Source organism: Pogona vitticeps, chromosome 6, assembly GCF_051106095.1.
Source record: "Pogona vitticeps strain Pit_001003342236 chromosome 6, PviZW2.1, whole genome shotgun sequence".
In the NCBI taxonomy this organism is placed as follows: Eukaryota; Metazoa; Chordata; class Lepidosauria; order Squamata; family Agamidae; genus Pogona; species Pogona vitticeps.
Window position 1 is genome coordinate 42,718,717 of NC_135788.1, and position 20,532 is coordinate 42,739,248.

Consider the following 20,532-nt stretch of genomic DNA (forward strand, 5'->3'; position numbering starts at 1 on the left):
TTTTCTTTTCTTTTCTTTTCTTTTTCTTTTTCTTTTTTGGTAGGAAGATGTCTCTCAGAAAACACATTTGACCAAAGAGTATATGAATTGAAATTGAATTATACAGTACATGGATTTTTTAAAAAAAATGTTTAAAATTCTGCATTTGGAACTTCTGAATTTTTGAATTTAACTTTCCAAAGCAGCTATTTTTAATTTAATTAAAAGTATTTTTAGTCTATTGGAGAAGTCCTATGCATTATATATATTAATATTATTCTGCACCATTTCTCATCATAGCATAAATCTATGCTTTTCTGTTCAGATGCATTTGCAGTTCAGACCTACTGGGATCTATCACACAGTTACTAAGCTGCATCACATATTTATACAGTACAGCCCCTCCTCCTGATGTCCCGCCTTCCACTCCCCATAGGATGGAACTTTCCCTCCAAACCCATGACAGACAGGTAACATCAGTGCTGTTATGTAACACCTCCCCTCTTTATAAGTTGTTTTGTAGGGGGAAAGCTAACGTGCTTTTCACCAAAAAACAACCTGAATAAAATACACAACAACAGTTATACATACCCTATAATACTTACATATACTTACACTCCAAGTTAAACATAGCAAATAGGCATTTCAAACATTTACCATATGCATTACATCAATTTTACCTTTATTAATACAAACCAATTTAAAACCAGGTACATTTTAACTTTTTGTCTTCATTATATACATATAGTCCATGTTCTTTCGCCGTCTTCAGTCTTCAGGTCTTCTTGATAAGGCGTCAGCAACACAGTTCACTGACCCTCTGACCACCTTCACTTCAAAGTTATAGTCCTGTAAGTTCAAAGCCCACCTCATAAGTTTGCTATTGTGGGTTTTCATTGTCTTTAACCATTGCAATGGTGAATGGTCAGTACACAGAATAAAATGTCTTCCCCAGATGTAAGGCTTGGCCTTCTGGATCGCGTAGACTATGGCCAAACACTCCTTCTCCACGGTTGCCAAATGTCTCTCACCTTTTTGAAGTTTCCTACTCAGGTAGGACACTGGATGCTGGTCACCATTCTCATCCTCCTGGCACAGAACTGCTCCTACCCCGCTGTTAGACGCATCGGTGTAGATGATGAACTCCCGGTCGAAGTCTGGAGCCCGCAGGACAGGATAGTTGATTAACGCCTCCTTCAACCTCTGGAACGCCGCCTCACAGTCGCTGGTCCACGGGATGCGGTCATCAGTCTTCTTCCTCGTCAGATCGGTCAGCGGAGCCGCAATCTCGCTAAACCTCGGGATGAACTTTCTGTAGTAGCCCACCAACCCAAGAAATGATTTGACTTTTCTCTTGGTGGTGGGTCTAGGCCAATCTCGAACAGCTTCTATTTTGGCCTCCAGGGGTTTTATCATTCCTCCCCCTACCATGTGACCTAAGTATTTTATTTCTGGGCTACCCAGCTGACACTTGCTGGCCTTTACTGTTAGCCCTGCTGCACTTAACCTCTGCAGCACTAACTCCAGGTGTATCAGGTGATCTTCCCAGGTATTACTGAAGATCCCTATGTCATCAATGTAGGCCACTGTAAAGTCACTGAGCCCTGCCAAGGTCTGGTCCATCAGCCTTTGGAATGTGGCTGGTGCATTTCTGAGACCAAAGCTCAGGACTCGAAACTCATAGAGACCAAAAGGGCTGCAAAAGGCAGTTTTTTCTTGATCCCTGGGATCAATTCTTAATTGCCAATATCCCTTTACCAGGTCCAATGATGAGATGAACCGACAACCCCCTATGGTTTCAATCAGGTTGTCTAGCCTGGGCATTGGGTAGGCATCAGGAGTGGTTACACGGTTTAATTTCCTGTAATCAACACAAAACCTAATGCTCCCATCAGGCTTGTCCACAAGGACTATCGGAGAGGACCAAGGACTAGACGAGGGGACGATTATGTTCTCCCTCAGCATTTCGTCCAGCTCCTTCCGCACCTTGTCCCTATAGGGTCCCGTTACTCGGTATGGGGATACTGCCTGCGGGGGTGCATCCCCTGTATGGATCCGATGCATCACTCCCTTCACTATCCCCGGCTTGTTGGAAAACACCTGTTGATATTTACTAAGCAGCATTTTTAATTCTTGCTGCTGGTCTTGGGTGAGTACAGGACTGATCTTTACCTCCTCTGGGTTGTATTTTACTTCCCCTCTACCCTCCCAGAAGGGTAATTCAGCTTCCTCACTCTCAGCTGCTTTTATCGCGAATAAAACCCTCTGTTCCCCTCTGTAGTAGGGTTTTAGGGCATTCACGTGAACCACCCTCCTTGCTTGGTTCTCCTCCTGCTCTATTAGGTAGTTCAGGTCTGACATCTTGGAAATGACCCTATATGGTCCTGCCCATTTGAGCTGCAGCTTATTCTCTCTGCAGGGCCTAAGCCAAAGCACCTCCTCCCCTGGGTCAAAGTGCCTCTCTCTAGCTTTGTGGTCATACCATGTTTTCTGTTTGACCTTCTGCGCTTGCAGGTTTTCTGCTGCCAGCTCTAGATTTCGCTTTAGGTCATTCATCAAGGTGTCTATGTATGTCACAACGTCTTGTGGGTCATCCTGGGTGATCTGCTCCCAATTTTGTTTGATCAAATCAAGGGGCCCTTTCACCCCTAAGTGTGTAGCAAACATGTCAGAGTGCCCCCTTTGTAAGATCATGGGGCGATACTTTTCAGGTACCACCAGCTGACTTCTGATCCCATCTCCCCCTTTTGAGATATTCCTCAGGGTCTCTCTATATAAAATCCCCTTTTTCTCCAGAAATCTCACTGGGGTTTCAGGTGTTAGCTGGGCGTCAGTCACCTGTTCAAAACACTTTTGGAGAGTGGCGTCTGCCTTTTGCTCCTGTCCAAATCTGCTGTCTGTGGTTAAGGTTTCCACCACAGCTTCTGAACTCCCCTCTGCTTCCGTCTCTGGCTCATCATTACCCCCCTGAACTGTCCCTGTGGTGGCTTGTGTGCGTGTAATCACTAGCACCCTTTTCACATGTTCAGCCAGGTCATTTCCCACGAGCACGGCTGCTGGCAGAGTAGATGAAATCGCTATCCGCCAATCTCCCTTCCAGCCTTGAAAGTTGACAGGTACCTCTGCTACTGGCAGAGAGATTACCTGCCCCTCAATTCCTGCCACCTTCATGCTCTCATTTGGGATTATGAACTCCCTAGGGATGATATCTGGATGGCACAGGGTTACCTGGGAACAAGTGTCCCGCAGCCCCCTATACTGACGGTCAAGTATTCCTACGTCCACCCCGGCTGTCTCAAACAACTGAGAATCTGTTTTTATCAGCAAGCAGCGCTTTACCTCCACAAGAGGACTATTTTCCTCAGCCTGATCAGCAGAGGTAGCTGTTCCAGACTGAGTAGTCATGGCAACAGGCTCCCTCTGTGACACTGAGCCTTGCTCTTTCTGGACACAGAACACAGCTTTTGGCTTGGTCCCACTAGAATTCTGAGGCACCATTCCTTTTAGCTGCTTCAATTTCTCACACTCTGAGATCAGATGACCCTTTCCCTGACAGAAATAGCATTTTCTGGTGTATTTTGATTCTCTCTCCTCTTGTTTGGGTTTTCCCTCCAAATTCTGAGGGCTTGGTTTCATGCCTGAGGGCTTCCCTTCACCATGGGCCCCTCCCCCTTGCTGGCTTTTCCCTGGTCCCTGAGAGTACTTGCTGTAGGTTTCTTTGGGTTTACCTACAGATTTCCCCTCACCCAAGGGCTTTCTTATTTGGGAGATAAAATCCGCGATTTCTGCGGCTGCTGCCACAGATTTCGGTTTCCTTTCCCTCACCTGGAATTTCAATTCCCCATGCAGAACTGAATAGAACTGTTCCAGGGCTATCAAGTCTTTAAGCTGTTCATAGGTCTCTGTTCCCTCCTGCGACAGCCATTTCTCAAGCAGCCTCACCAATTGGGCCCCCACTTGGGTAAAAGTCTGTTCTGGCTTCTTGGTGAGGGACCTGAACCTTTGTCTCAGCTGCTCTGCATTTATCCCATGTCTTGCAAACACCAGTTTTTTAAACTCTGCGAAATCTTTCATCCGTTCCTCAGGCATCTCGGCATAAACCTCAGCCAGGCTACCACTGATTAAAGACCGCATGATGGTCATCTTCTCAGTTTCCCTCACTGAGAAGTCCACAAACGCTCTTTCCACTAAGGAAAAGAACACCTCGGGACAATCTCCCTTGTGGTACACAGGGAATTTCTTCAGGTCAGCCTTAGACAGTTGGCCCCCCTCAGAATCCCTATTATTATTATTGTTCTGGTTCATCAGTTCCAATCTCTTTAATTCAAACGCCATTCTCTCTCTCTCTAATTCAAATTGCCGCTGTTTCTCTCTTTCCCTTTCCTCCATTTCCCTCACCCTCAGTTCATGCTGTTGGGCTATGAGTATTTTTCTGAGTTCTGGGTCTTGCTCTCCTGTGCTGTCACCTTGCACTGAGCCAAATTCATCCTCAGAACCTTGGTCAATCTGGGGGTCTTTCACTTCACTCATGTCTGCTATCTTGCTTCGAGTCAAGGGCATAATCCCCCCTCAGAACAGGCTGCTTTAAAAAGTCAAGCCTCAAAATAAAACGACCACTTTTTTCCTTCTTGCCTCAGAACCAGCTCTCCTAGAGATTGCTGCTGTTCTTCAGCACTAAATTTGCAACAGTATCGAGTCAGAGCCTACCCCCCTCTGCTGGGCCTCTCAGCTGGCAAGCTAGCTCACTGTTGCTACGCAGTTTTGCCTCAGCGTTTTCCCGCCAAAATCAGGCTGCCTCAGAGCACCTTAATCTAAGTCTCCCCAGTTGGCACGTTCTTCTACTAGTGCACCTCCCCGTGAGGTACACCTAGAAGATTACCTACGCGCCTCAGACTGTCCCTGACTAGACCCCCCTTGCTCTGGGCACACTTGCCAAGGCTTTGCTGGACCGCTGGACAACTGGACCAGTCGTATCCCACACGCTGGACACCAATCAAGGTGACAAACCCAGACCTACTGGGATCTATCACACAGTTACTAAGCTGCCACCAACCATTCCCTATAATAAGTCACACAGACCAGGGATGGATTTTTAAACAACAAAAAGAATAAAGTTTATTTTAAATACACACAGGGAAAAATAAGCAATCAGGTGAATAAAATAAAGTAACGTGGCTTATTTTCACACACACCAGCATACAGTTTGGTTCACCTAGAACCTTTAACTTAAAGCACAGACCCTGAACCCATCAGTTCTGGCTAACCAACAGACCCCTGAACCTTTCAGGTTGGTACTCTGACACACAGTAGTACCCTGTCAGACACACAGACTCCCACAACAGCTTCTTCTTCCCCAGCTGCTGCTTCGTCCCTCCCAGTGTCTCACAGTCTGTCTCAGCATCTACCCTTCACCACACAGGCATCACATATTTATACAGTACAGCCCCTCCTCCTGATGTCCCGCCTTCCACTCCCCATAGGATGGAACTTTCCCTCCAAACCCATGACAGACAGGTAACATCAGTGCTGTTATGTAACAAATACTATACACTGCCTTGGATCCTTTAGGAGAAAGGCAGCAAATAAATAAATAAATAAATAAATAAATAAATAAATAAATAAATAAATAAATAAATAAATAAATAAATAAATAAATAAATAAATTTGTATAATTAACAATTGATTTTATCTCCCATGCCCCCCTTTTCTTTTCTTTTCTTTTCTTTTCTTTTTCTTTTTCTTTTTTGGTAGGAAGATGTCTCTCAGAAAACACATTTGACCAAAGAGTATATGAATTGAAATTGAATTATACAGTACATGGATTTTTTAAAAAAAATGTTTAAAATTCTGCATTTGGAACTTCTGAATTTTTGAATTTAACTTTCCAAAGCAGCTATTTTTAATTTAATTAAAAGTATTTTTAGTCTATTGGAGAAGTCCTATGCATTATATATATTAATATTATTCTGCACCATTTCTCATCATAGCATAAATCTATGCTTTTCTGTTCAGATGCATTTCCATTGACTTTGGCAGAATGGGAGATGCTGCCTTATAGCAAAACAAATTGTTTGCCCACTTAGCCTAATACCCTTCACTTACTGGCAGTAGTTCTTCAGAATCTCAGGAAGGAGTCTGTCACCTAGTTTGGTACCAGAACATTTTAAAAGCATAATGCCAGGAATGCAAGACCTTCTGCACACAGAGCATGTCTTGTACCAATGAGCAGACACTGGAAATGTCGCTGTTTTGAAATACAGCTTCTGAAAGCTCCAGCCCCTGGCCATGCTGGCTGAGGAACTTAGGGAACTAAAAGTAATGTTTACAAGCTTTGGCCTCGCACATACACATAGGAGAACTGCCTTAATCTCAGCAGAACAAGGTATGCCTCACCGAAATGTGCTTCCGATGATATGCACACTTTATCAGCAGATTTCAAGCAATGAAAAGCACACACCCATGTCTAAAATCTACCTCTAATAAAAGAATTCATTGATGAGAACTGAAGTTACCTACATCAATTAACAACCAAACAGAAATCTGAAGGTAAATAAATATTCAGACCTGTAATTGCTGATGTCATAACAGTCTCACAAGATCTGTTGCAGATAATCAGAGTTAGCACAAAAGTAGTATATAGTGGTGGTACAAGTGATTGGATGGCCAGTTCAAATCAACAACATTTGGTTGTGCACTCCATTCTGTAGCTGCTTGCATAATATTTGTGTAACTGTGCAATCCAGTGCCACCCTGCTAGTAAGGATTATTTTGCTAGTGTTACGTCAGATTGAAGCCTGAGATTTCTAGACAGAACTTCCTGGAGGGTCACAGCCATGCTAATCTATTTTAGCAAAAGAGAAATGTGGCAGTATGACAATTTCAATGGTGACATTGCTCTTATTTCCCCCCCCCATCACGGTATGTGGTCCACAATCTGTCAACGTCTTATTCAGTTGAAGAAACTCCATTTTAATGTCTGTTCTTGCTGGGCAAGAAACTATCCAGCATTTCCCCACACAAGGAAAATAACAGCAGTCAATGACAACTACAAATTCTGGGTTCAAGTACCTTTGGTGTCAGAGGTGGAGAAAAAAACTACCGCTTTCCATTTTAACTATTGGGGCACAGGTTCAAAAATCAGCAGGAAGCTATGAGTTTGGATTGTTTTGACTGTGCTTGTGAAAGTGCAAGATGCCAACAGCCTTTCCCAAGGGAAATGTGGGAGGGGAGGGGTGCTGGAAAGGTATGAACTCTTGTTTGGTCCTGTGTGGCCGAGGCTGTTCAGCTGCCTTGGTCTGAAATTGCTAGATGCTCCCCAGCTGCCTTCCTCCTAAATCTGGAGCTGAAGTGGTGCTCACTGTGGTTATTTCTTTTTTTAATATTCTCTCAATCTCCCAGTGCAAGGCCCAACATGGCTCACAGCATTAACTAAAAACACAGTAAGTCATTTTAATATTATATTTTAAAATATAAGGAGGTAGGTTCTCATATTGTAATCTGTACAGAATTAAAATAATTTAAACATTATCTAAAAGGGAAAAAATAGTGAAAGCAAAAAAAGAATAAAGGAAAAATTACAAAGTCTATGCTTGAAATATATGGAACATGAAAAAGAGAGTGTTCTACTTGGCTCAAAAATTGGTCCTTTGATTTAAATTAATTAGCACACACATGGAGTCACACACAAAAAATATCCATCCTTGTCCTTAAAGAGGTGCAATATATTTGCAAAAACTGTCTGTCTTACAAACCATAACCCTCATGTCCTAATTCTATTAAGAATGCAACATTTTAGAATGGGATAGACTGGTGCTGTAACAGACAACAGCACTTTTACATCATCCCTTATGGTTCAAATCCCGTACCTCCATTTACTAGCAACCAACTACGTATAGATTGTTGTTGGCCACAAGTGGCAGTAAGCAATATTGCTGTGAACCATTTCCAGTGCTTCTTACTTGGAATCAGATAAAGGTAAAGTGAGGGGAAACTAATTTTTATAACAACATCAACAAAATCACTACTATATCTTCTAAATGTAATTTATTCTGTAAATAAGGTCCTATGCCACCACCTGCTATTTAGCTGTTAGTAGAGGTATACTTTTGAGTCCTTTTAAGGAGAAAGACAGGGTAAAAGTATTTTAAATAAATAATATCCTTAACAAAAGTAGCAGTAGTGTAGGCTGATAGAAGTAAAGGGAGCAATACATTTAGTCCACTATTCCCATTTTCTCATAAATATGGAGCAGTTGTTGCTTAACAATTCAGCCAATTTTTGTGATAATAAAAGGGCTATCAGTTTAGATTTTGTATGAAACAAAAAGCAGAGACTTTTCACCAAAGCTCAGACAGAGAGTATCAATTCTTGTGAGTGTGCAGAAGACCTAACAGCTAGATCTGAAGTTTGACCCCTGCTGTATTGTCCTCAACATCAAGTAGGAGCTTAGAAAAATCAGAACAAGAACAAATGATTCATTTTATTTATTTATGATATTTCTGTACCACCTGACATAGTGAAAGCCACTACTCTAGGCAGTTTAAGCAAGACACATAACAATATAAAATATTAATCCCACCAACCCAGACCCCACACAAGTAGAGAAAAAAACATAACCATTTTTTAAAGGCAGACCATATGGCAACATGTAATATAGCATATAAACCACGAGGGTGAATAAATCTCAAGGGATCATGTTGGTAAAAGCCTCTCTATACAGCTCTACCTTCATCAGGTTCCTGAAAGTCCTGAAAGACAACCCTCTCAGAGAACATAAATACAGTACAGTGGTGCCTCGCATAGCGAGGTTAATCCGTTCCGGATTAACCTTTGCTATGATGAAGCATCGTTGAACGGGGCAGGGATTTCCATTGGAACGCATTAAACATGGTGTCACATACAGCACTGATGGTACCTGTCTGTCATGGGTTTGGAGGGAAAGTTCCATCCTATGGGGAGTGGAAGGCGGGACATCAGGGGGGAGGAGCTGTACTGTATATATTTGGGGGAAGTCCTTCGTAAGAGAGCTGACGTGGAGAAGTGGAGTTGGAGTCTGTGGGTCAGACTGGGTCCAACTGTTCGTCAGACAGTACATACCTGATAGGTTCAGGTTTCTATCTAGGTAGCCAGAACTGATAGGTTCAGGGTCTGTGCGTTACCTTAAAGTGTTCCGTGAGAACCAATCTGTTGTATGTGTATGATTGGGACTATACCAAGTTCCAGTATCCTATTTACCTGATCCTTTTATTTACCCTGTTTGTTGTTTCAATAAACCTTGTTTTCTTGTTTATTAAAATCCATTCCTGGTCTGGGTGACTTGGTAGAGCGAATGGTTGGTGGCAGCATAACTACAGGGTGGGATACTCCAGTAGGTCTGGGGTTGCTACATTTGTTGGTGTCCAGCGGGTGGGATACGACTGGTCCAGTTGCCCAGTGGTCCAGCAAAGCCTTGGCTAGTGTGCCCAGAGCAAGGGGGGTCTAGTCAGGGAAAATCTGAGGGCGCGTAGGTAATCTTCTAGGCTTACCTCACGGGGAGGTAGGCTAGTGGAAGAACGTGCAAACTCAGATTGGGGGACTAGATTAGGGAGCTCTGAGGCAACCCGTTTTGGCGGGAAAGGGCTGAGGCAAAGCTGCGTGAAGTAACAGTGATCTAGCCTGTCTGCTGAGAGGCCTAGCAGAGGGGGTGGATTCTGCCTGGCAACAGTTGCAAGTTGGTGCTGGAGGGACAGCAGCAGTCTATAGAAGGCTGTTTCTGAGGCAAAAGGAAAAAAGTCGTCGTTTTATTTTGAGGCGTGACTTTTGAAGGCAGCCTGTTCGGGGGGGATTATGCCCTTGACTCGAAGCCAAATGGCAGAAATGGGGGAAGTGAGAGAACCACAGGGAGACCAAGGTTCTGAGGAGGAATTTGGCTCAGTGCAGGATGAGAGCACGGGAGAACTGACCTCAGAACTCAGAAAAATGCTCCTAGCCCAACAGCATGAACTGAGGGTGAGGGAAATGGAGGAAAGGGAAAGGGAGAAACAAAGACAATTTGAGTTAGAAAGAATGGCGTTTGAGCTGAAGAAGCTGGAAATAATGAGTAGAAATAGGAATAACAATAATAATGAGGGGAACCCAGGGAATGGGGAAGGCAGCTTGTCTAAAACTGACTTGAAGAAATTCCCTGTGTACAACAAGGGAGATTGCCCTGAGGTGTTCTTTTCCCTCGTGGAAAGAGCGTTTGTGGACTTCTCAGTAAGGGAAACTGAGAAGATGACCATTATGCGATCTTTAATCAATGGCAGCCTGGCAGAAGTCTATGCAGAGATGCCAGTGGAACTGCTGAAAGACTTCGCTGAGTTTAAAAAACTGGTGTTTGCCCGGCATGGGATAAATGCTGAGCAGCTGAGGCAAAAATTCAGGTCACTCACAAAAAAACCAGAGCAGACTTTTACCCAAGTGGGGGCCCAACTGGTGAGGTTGCTAGGGAAATGGCTGTCTCAGGAGGGGACAGAGACCTTCCAGCAGCTCAAAGACCTGATAGCGCTGGAACAGTTTTATTCAGTCCTGCATGGGGAACTAAAGTTCCATGAGAGAGAGAGGAAACCTAGAACTGTGTCAGAAGTGGCGGAGATCACAGATTTTATTTCCCAAATAAGGAAGCCCTTAGGTGCTGAGGGGAAAACTGTGGGTAAGCCCAAAGAAACCTACAGCAGGTACTCTCAGGGACCAGGGAAAAACCAGCAAGGGGGAGGGGCCCATGTTGAAGGGAAGCCCACTGACATGAAACCACCAAGACCTCAGATTTTGGAGGGAAAACCAAAAACAGATGAGAAAGACTCCAAGTACAGCAGAAAATGTTATTTCTGTCAAGGAAAGGGCCATCTAATCTCAGAGTGTGAGAAATTAAAGCAGCTAAAGGGAAATTTGCCTCATGATTTGTGTGGAACCAAGCCAAAAGCTGTGTTCTGTGTCCAGACAGAGCAAAGCTCCTTGCCACTGAGGGAGCCTGTTGCCATGGCGACTCACTCTGGACCAGTTACATCTGCTGATCAGGCTGGGGAAAATGGTCCTCTTGTGGAGGTCAAGCGCTGCTTACTAGTTAGGACAGATTCGCAATTGTTTGAGACAGCTGGTGTGGACGTAGGAATACTTGACCATCAGTATAGGGGGCTAAGGGATACTTGTTCCCAGGTGACCCTGTGCCATCCAGACATTATTCCTAGGAAGCATATAATCCCAAATGAGAGCCTGAAGGTGGCAGGGATTGAGGGGCAGGTGATCTCACTGCCAGTAGCTGAGGTACCTGTGAGCTTTCAAGGCTGGAGGGGAGTTTGGCGTCTAGCGATTTCATCGACTCTGCCAGCAGCCGTGCTCGTGGGAAATGACCTGGCTGAACATGTGAAACGGGTGCTAGTGATTACACGCTCACAAGCTACCACGGGGACAGTTCAGGGGGGTACTGAAGAGCCCGAGGCTGAAGCAGATGAGGGTAGTCCCGAAGCTGTGGCAGAAACCTTAACCACAGACAGCAAATTTGGCCAAGAGCAAAAGGCAGATGCCACTCTCCGAAAGTGTTTTGAAAAGGTGACAGACACCCAGCTAACACCTGAAACCCCAGCGAGATTTCACGAGAAAAAGGGAATTTTATATAGAGAGACCCTGATGAATATCTCAAAAGGGGGAGATGGGATCAGAAGTCAGCTAGTGGTACCTGAAAAGTATCGCCCCATGATCTTACAAAGGGGGCACTCTGACATGTTTGCTGCGCACTTAGGGGTGAACAAAACACAGCAGAGAATCACACAAAATTTTTACTGGCCTGAAATAGGGGAGCAGATCAAGGAGTTCTGTAAACAATGTGATGTGTGTCAGAGGCAGGGGAATAACCGTGACAGGACCAAAGCGAAGTTGTGCCCTTTGCCTGTGATTGACACCCCGTTCAAATGTATAGGAGTGGATATTGTGGGACCTTTGCCCAAGGCCACCAAGAGGGGGAACCGGTTCATTCTCACCATTGTGGACCATGCCACGAGGTACCCCGAAGCCATTCCCTTGACTAACAGCGAAACTAACACAGTGGCAGATGCCTTGGTGGGGTATATGTCCAGGATGGGATTTGCCTCAGAAATAATCACAGATTTGGGCACATCGTTTACATCAAAGCTCATGAAACGGTTATGGCAAATCTGTGGAATTAAACACAAGGAAACCACTGCCTATCACCCCGAAAGTAATGGGTTAACGGAGAAGTTCAATGGGACTCTGATGCGCATGATTAGGGCTTACTTGGCAGAGAATCCAAACAATTGGGACCAGAAGCTGCAATCCCTTTTGTTTGCTTACCGATCAGTGCCCCAAGCCAGTACCGGGTTCAGTCCGTTTGAACTTTTGTTTGGGAGAAAAGTAAAAGGTCCACTTGATTTAATCAAACAGAATTGGGAGCAGATCACCCAGGGTGACCCACAAGATGTTGTGACGTATATAGACACTTTAATGAATGACCTGAAGAGAAACCTAGAGCTAGCAGCAGAAAACCTGCAAGCTCAGAAGGTTAGACAGAAAACCTGGTATGACCAGAAGGCCAGGGAGAGGCACTTTAACCCAGGGGAGGAAGTGCTTTGGCTTAGGCCCTGCAAAGAGAACAAACTGCAGCTCAAATGGGCAGGAGCATACAGGGTCATTTCCAAGATGTCGGACCTGAACTACCTTATAGAACAGGAGGAACACCAAGCACGGAGGGTGGTACATGTGAATGCCCTGAAACCCTACTACAGAGGGGAACAGAGGGTTTTATTTGCCATAAAGGCAGCTGAGAGTGAGGAAGCTGAATTGCCCTTCTGGGAGGGTAGAGGGGAAGTGAAATACAACCCAGATGAGGTGAAGATCAGTCCTGCACTCACCCAAGACCAGCAGCAAGAACTAAAAGTGCTGCTCACTAAATATCATAAGGTTTTTTCAAATAAGCCGGGGATAGTGAAGGGAGTGATGCATCGGATCCACACAGGGGATGCACCCCCGCAAGCAGTATCCCCGTACCGAGTGACGGGACCCTATAGGGACAAGGTGCGGAACGAGCTGGACGAGATGCTTAGGGAGAACATAATCGTCCCCTCTTCTAGTCCTTGGTCCTCTCCGATAGTCCTGGTGGACAAGCCTGATGGGAGCATTAGATTTTGTGTAGATTACCGGAAATTAAACCGCGTAACCACTCCTGATGCCTACCCAATGCCCAGGCTAGACAACCTGATTGAAACCATAGGGGGTTGTCGGTTCATTTCATCGTTGGACCTAGTAAAGGGTTACTGGCAATTAAGGATTGATCCCAGGGATCAGGAAAAGACCGCATTTTGCAGCCCTTTCGGTCTATATGAGTTTAGAGTCCTTAGTTTTGGTCTCAAAAATGCACCAGCCACATTCCAAAGGCTGATGGACCAGACCTTAGCAGGGCTCAGTGACTTTACTGTGGCCTACATTGACGATATAGGGATCTTCAGCAATACCTGGGAAGATCACCTGAAACACCTGGAGATAGTGCTGCAGAGGTTAAGTGCAGCAGGGCTAACAGTAAAGGCAAGCAAGTGTCAGCTGGGTAGCCCAGAAATAAAATACTTGGGTCACATAGTAGGGGGAGGAGTGATCAAACCCCTAGAGGCCAAGATAGAAGCCGTTCGTGATTGGCCCAGACCCAACACCAAGAAAAAAGTCAAATCATTTCTTGGGTTGGTGGGCTACTACAGAAAGTTCATCCCGAGGTTTAGCGAGATGGCGACTCCGCTGACCGATCTGACGCGGAAGAAGACTGATGACCGCATCCCGTGGACCAGCGACTGTGAGGAGGCGTTCCAGAGGTTGAAGGAGGCGCTCATCCATTATCCAGTGCTGCGTGCTCCCGACTTCGACCGGGAGTTCATCATCTACACCGATGCGTCAAATAGCGGGGTAGGAGCAGTTCTTTGCCAGGAGGATGAAAATGGTGACCAGCATCCAGTGTCCTACCTGAGTAGGAAACTCCAGAAAGGTGAGCGACATTTGGCAACCGTGGAAAAGGAGTGCCTGGCCATAGTATACGCGATTCAGAAGGCCAAACCCTACATCTGGGGAAGACATTTTGTTCTGTGCACTGACCACTCACCACTGCAGTGGTTAAAGACAATGAAAACCCACAATAGTAAACTTATGAGGTGGGCTTTAAACCTGCAAGATTTTGACTTTGAAGTGAAGGTGGTCAGAGGGACAATGAACTGTGTTGCTGACGCCTTGTCAAGAAGACCCGACGAGTGAAGACGGCGAAGAAACCATGGACTGTGTATATTGGTGACCAAAAGTTAAATGTACCTGTTTATTGAACAGGCTTGGTTTGTATTAATTAAGGTAACTTAATGTATTGCAAATATTAATGTATAAACGCATAAGTGATATGTTTGACCTAGAGTGAGTAAGTATGGGTTATGGGATTGTATTAGAATGTATAACTGTTTATGTGTTTTGATCCTGGTTGTTTTTTTGGAGAAAAGCACTTTAGCTTTTCCCCCGCAAAACAACTTATAAAGGGGGGAGGTGTCACATACAGCACTGATGGTACCTGTCTGTCATGGGTTTGGAGGGAAAGTTCCATCCTATGGGGAGTGGAAGGCGGGACATCAGGGGGGAGGAGCTGTACTGTATATATTTGGGGGAAGTCCTTCGTAAGAGAGCTGACATGGAGAAGTGGAGTTGGAGTCTGTGGGTCAGACTGGGTCCAACTGTTCGTCAGACAGTACATACCTGATAGGTTCAGGTTTCTATCTAGGTAGCCAGAACTGATAGGTTCAGGGTCTGTGCGTTACCTTAAAGTGTTCCGTGAGAACCAATCTGTTGTATGTGTATGATTGGGACTATACCAAGTTCCAGTATCCTATTTACCTGATCCTTTTATTTACCCTGTTTGTTGTTTCAATAAACCTTGTTTTCTTGTTTATTAAAATCCATTCCTGGTCTGGGTGACTTGGTAGAGCGAATGGTTGGTGGCAGCATAACTACAGGGTGGGATACTCCAGTAGGTCTGGGGTTGCTACACATGGTTTAATGCGTTCCAAATGGGCCAAATACTCACCGTTCAGCGAAGCTTCTTAATGGCCGGCAGCCATTTTCGCGCCCTCACCTCGCTTAACGAGGGCGCGAAAAAACTGTGCGTGGCCATTTTGGGCCATTTCCGGGCTTCCGGCGGCCATTTTGGCCGCCAAACAGCTGATCGTCGGGCTTCGTTTTGTGAAGATAGGTAAGCGAAACGCTTACCGGTCTTCGCAAAGCAAATTTAGCCCTATTTAAAAAACGTTAAGCGATCGCATTAGCGATCCGAAAAAATGGATCGCTATGCGATTTCGTCGTTATGTGGTGCGCTCGTTAATCGAGGCACCACTGTATATAACAGAAGTGAGTACACCCCCTCACATTTCATAAATATTATAGTATTTATTTTCATGTGACAACACTGAAGAAATGGCTACAGTGTAAAGCAGTGAGTATACAGCTTGTATAGCAGTGTAAATGTGCTATCCCCTCAAAATAACAACACACAGCCATTAATGTCTAAACCTCTGGCAACAAAAGTGAGTAGACCCTGAAGTGATAATGTCCAAATTGGGCTCAAGTAGCCTTTCCTCCCTCACTGGTGTCATGAGACCCATTGTTGTCACAAGTCTCAGGTGTGAAGGGGGAGTAGGTGTTATTGCTGTCACTCTCCCAGACTGGTCACTGGAAGTTCCACATGGCACCTCATGGTAATGAACTATCTGAGGATCTGAAAAAATGAATTGTTGCTCTATATAAAGATGGCCTAGGCTATAAGAAGATTGACAAAACCCTGCAACTGAGCTGCAGCGCGGTGGCCAAGACCATACGGTGGTTTAACAGGACAGGTTCCACTCAGAACAGGCCTCACCATGGTCAACCAAAGAAGTTGACTGCCCATGCTCAGCATCATATCCAGAGGCTGGCTTTGGGATATAGATGTATGAGTGCTGCCAGCATTGCTGCAGAAATTGAAGGGGGGGTCAGCCTGTCAGTGCTCAGACCATACGCCGCACACTGCATCAAATTGGTCTCCAGGGCTGTTGTCCCAGAAGGAAGCCTCTTCTAAAGATGATGCACAAGAAAGCCCACATAGGATTTGCTGCAGACATGCAGACTAAGGACATGGATTTCTGGAAACATGTCCTGTGGTCCAATGAGACCAAGATAAACTTATTTTGTTCAGATGGTGTCAAGCATGTGTGGCGGCAACCAGGTGAGGAGTACAAAGACAAGTGTATCATGCCTACAGTCAAGCATGGTGGTGGGAGTGTCATGGTTTGGGGCTGCATGAGTGCTGCTGGCACTGGGGAGCTACAATTCATTGAGGGAACCATGAATGCCAACATGTATTATGACATACTGAAGCAGAGCATGATCCCCTCCCTTTGGAGACTGGGCCACAGGGCAGTGTTCCAACATGATAATGACCCCAAACACACCTCCAAAACGACCACTGCCTTGCTAAAGAAGCTGAGGGTAAAGGTGATGGACTGGCCAAGCATGCCTCCAGACCTAAACCCTATTGAGCATCTGTGGGGCATCCTGAAATGGAAGGTGAAGGTATGCAAGGTCTCTATCATCTACCAGCTCTGTGATGTTGTCATGGAGGAGTGGAAGAGACTCCAGTGGAAACCTGTGAAGCTCTGGTGAATTCTATGCCCAAGAGGGCTAAGGCAGTGCTGGAAAATAATGGTGGCCACACAAAATTTTGACACTTTGTGCCCAATTTGGACATTGTCACTTAGGGGTGTACTCATTTTGCCAGCGCTTTAGACATTAATGGCTGTGTGTTGTGTTATTTTGAGGGGACAGCACATTTACACTGCTATACAAGCTGTATACTCACTGCTTTACATTGCAGCCAAATGTCATTTCTTCAGTGTTGTCACATGAAAAGATATACTAAAATATATATGAAATGTGAGGGTGTGTACTCACTTCTGTGATATAGTGTACATAAAGTCTCAGAAGTATTTCATTAAGGTGTTCATGTTATATAGTTTGAATACCATGTCACTTATTATTTATCATTATAAAACAACATATTCCACACTCCATATTTTTTTTCTAATTTTTTCTGGGGAAAATGGCCTATTTTCCTCCCAGTTTTTCCGTTTCCCCTCAGGCCTTCACATCTCTAGAAAGGAGGGGGCCTGCCATACCTCCAATGGAATTCCATTCCAGAGGGACAAGGCTACCACCAAGAAGGCCTGTTTCCTAGTAGATATTCTTCTCACCTTTCTCAGTGTAGTCAACCTCTGCAGTGAGGCCTAGGTGAAATCGGTAACTGTTCTTTCATTGACAGCATGGAGCTGGAGCACAAATATAATTCTGCCTAATTATGGCTAAGGAGAGGTGTAGCATTCACCCTAAATTATGGGTTGTAAGTTATGCATTATTCATGTTATATGTTAATGTGGTTAAGAGGCAGGGCTGAAAGAGATGTTAAAAGGCGGAGCCTGAGAGGAGAGAGTCAGTCAGCATCTGAGTCTGGAATTAGAGAGAGAAAGATAGTTTGGGGGTGTGAGGAGTGATTAGTTAGAGTGTAACTTGTGATAATTAATAGAGAAGGTTAATATTGATGATTGATGAATCTTGAAGAATGCGCTTATGAATTATTCCAGAAACCACCTGTAATTAATAAACCTGTTTTGTTGAAAAGCCAGTACTGGATGGACCTTCATCTTTGCTAAGTACAATAAGTTGATAAAAGAGATCAACTGGTGGCAGCATATCAGAGGGTGTGCCAAGGTACCTTGTGAGCTCTGTGTTTGGGGGGAAAAGCAGGGCCGAGAAGGGCAAACACCACAATTGGTGCTCAGCGGCAGGATATGAAATAATCCAGTAAAGCCAGAGTTTGAAAGTGAATTTTTTTTGAGTCATGCATACCTTTTTAGTCAGAGGTCTGTGGTGAAGAAATTGGTGACCTGCTAGAGCTTTTGTGGAAAAGCTTAGTGGCGGAGCTTCTGATCCCAGATCTGGGGGGAGTAAAGATAGGGAAAGACTCTGGAGGCAAAATTCCTGTTTATTTACCTCAGATTTTGGAAGACCAGTGGGCTAGCTTAAAATCCAAGGCTCTGAGAGAAGGGACTGCTGGTGGATAAAAGCAGAAGCCAGAGGTCAGAGTTGATCTGAGAGGAGAGAAAAATCAAAACAGGCTTGAAAAATAAAATTATTTTGGGTGACTGAGAACAAGAATACCTCAGACATAGAGAGACATAGTAACTAAAAGGTTGTTAGCTGGAGTACAGCTAGACAGAGAGCTGCTGAGTTGCACAACAACAGTTACTGGAATTAACAACAAAAAGACAGATCCTTTTTAAAAATCAGTACTTACACTCAATACTAATTAACTCAGATGTAAACATGCCACCCAAACGTAGCCAAAAGGGGAGCTGTGAGGCAGAAAGTTTATCTCAAGAAATGGAGGGAAATGGAGACACTTTAACTTCAATGGAATAGGAGGAGACTGATGAGCGTGCCTCAGAGAGACAAAGGGATCTAGGCTCCCAGGATTTTGAAAAATGGAAATTACAACAAGAATTTAAATTGAAGGAGCTAGCCATGAAAACCCAATTAGAGGAACTAGAAATCAAAGCCAGGGCTGAAGAGAAAGCTCGGGAACTACAACTCAAAGCTGAGCAAGAGGCCAGACAAATGGCATTTGAGCAAGAAAATAGACAAAAAGAAATGGAATTAAGACAAAGAGAAATGGAATTTCAAATACAGATGAAACAATTAGAAGTAGCTTCTCAAAATAAAAACAATAATGACAGCACTAGTGAGGGAACTCTCTCAAAGATCAAGCTAAAGAAATTTCCCCAATATGGGAAAGGAGATTTCCCAGAATCTTACCTCATTTCATTTGAGAGAGCATGCTGGGACTTTGATATTAACAATGATGAAAGGATGATAGTGCTAAGATCTCAAATGAATGGAGATTTAGCTGATCTTTATTCTCAGATGCCTCTAGAGCAGGCTAGAGATGTTGAGGCCTATAGAAAAATGGTTTATTCAAGATTTGGCATAAATGCAGACCACCTAAGGAGAAAATTTCATTCCTTTATTAAAAAGCCTGAAGAATCTTATTCTCAGGTAGGGGCTAAATTGGTTCAATGTTTGGACAAATGGATGGAAGGTGAAAATGTCACTTCTCTAGAGCAGATAAAAATGTGATCGAGTTAGAACAATTTTATTCTATTTTGCCTGGGGAACTGTGGTATTTAGTCAAAGATAAAAATCCTAAAAATTTACTAGAAGCAGGTGAAAAATCTGATTACATTGGTGAGATTCAAAACAACAAGTTCTCTGAGGTACATTTTTACAAGCAGAACTGGGACAACAGTAAGAAACCGTTCAATAAAAATTACCTCTGTAAAACATCAGGGAGAGGCCAGTGTAGTACCTCACCTCACCTAAGTTGCAGAAGCGAATGAACCCTGAGGAAAAGTTTAAGAAATCGCCTCAGAATGATCAAAGGACTTACAGGCAACGTTATAAGTGCAGCGAGTTTGGGCATTTTCAATTTAATTGTATGAAAAATCAAAGTAAAACAGAAAAAGATAATAATCAGACCAAGAAAATTTATTGTGTCAAACCCGTAGAAGTTCTGTCTCCATCACAGAACCCATAGTTCTGTCTCCATCACAACCAAGACTACTGCTGAGCCTGAGGAGATCCCTGAAGCCCCTGTAGTTCATTGTTTTATATAGAAAATGACAATTCTCTTCTTAAACACTCTGGGGAAGCAATAGCAGTAGATGGAAAGAAGTACATTGCTCTAATGGACACAGGTTCGCAAATTTCTATCACACATTCAGACCTGATAGCTCAGGACAACATAATTCCAGGTAGAACTATGACCTTAAAAGGAATTGGGATGACTGCAATAACTACTGTGGCATCTCTCTTGTCAGTGTTGTAAGGAAGCTGCTTGACCGTGTTGTGATGAAGAGATTCCAGGTGCTTGCAGACAGAATCTATCCAGAATCACAGTGTGGATTCCGGGCAAATAGATCTACCACTGACATGGTATTTTCACTCAGACAGTTGCAGGAGAAATGTAGGGAACAATGACAGCCACTCTTTGTGGCCTTCATAGATCTTACAAAGGCCTTTGATTTGGTTAGCATGAACGGCCTTTTAAAAATATTTCCCAAAATTGTATGTCCACCTCGACTCCTTAACATCAGGTCCTTTCATGAGGAAATGAAGGGCACTATAGTTTATGATGGCTCAACATCAGATCCCTTTAACATCCGAAGAGGAGTGAAACAGGGCTGTGTCCTTGTGCCGACTGTTTGGGATCTTTTTTGCTTTTATGCTGAAGCATGCCTTTGGAACTGAAACAGAAGGTGTCTACCTCTGGACTAGATCAGATAGAAAGCTCTTTACTCTCTCTAGATTGAGAGTGAAGACCAAAGTCCAGCTGAAATGCATGTGGGACTTCCTCTTTGCTGATGATGCAGCCATTGTTGCCCACTCTGCTGAAGACTTCCAACAACTCATGAATCATTTTAG

General features: G+C 44.2%; 1 protein-coding gene across 13 annotated transcripts in view; it reads right to left on the reverse strand.

Annotated features, from left to right (window-relative positions):
• The window catches only part of THRB (thyroid hormone receptor beta), a 268,006-nt gene that overhangs the window by 182,077 nt on the left and 65,397 nt on the right, over positions 1–20,532 (reverse strand). The window lies entirely within an intron of this gene.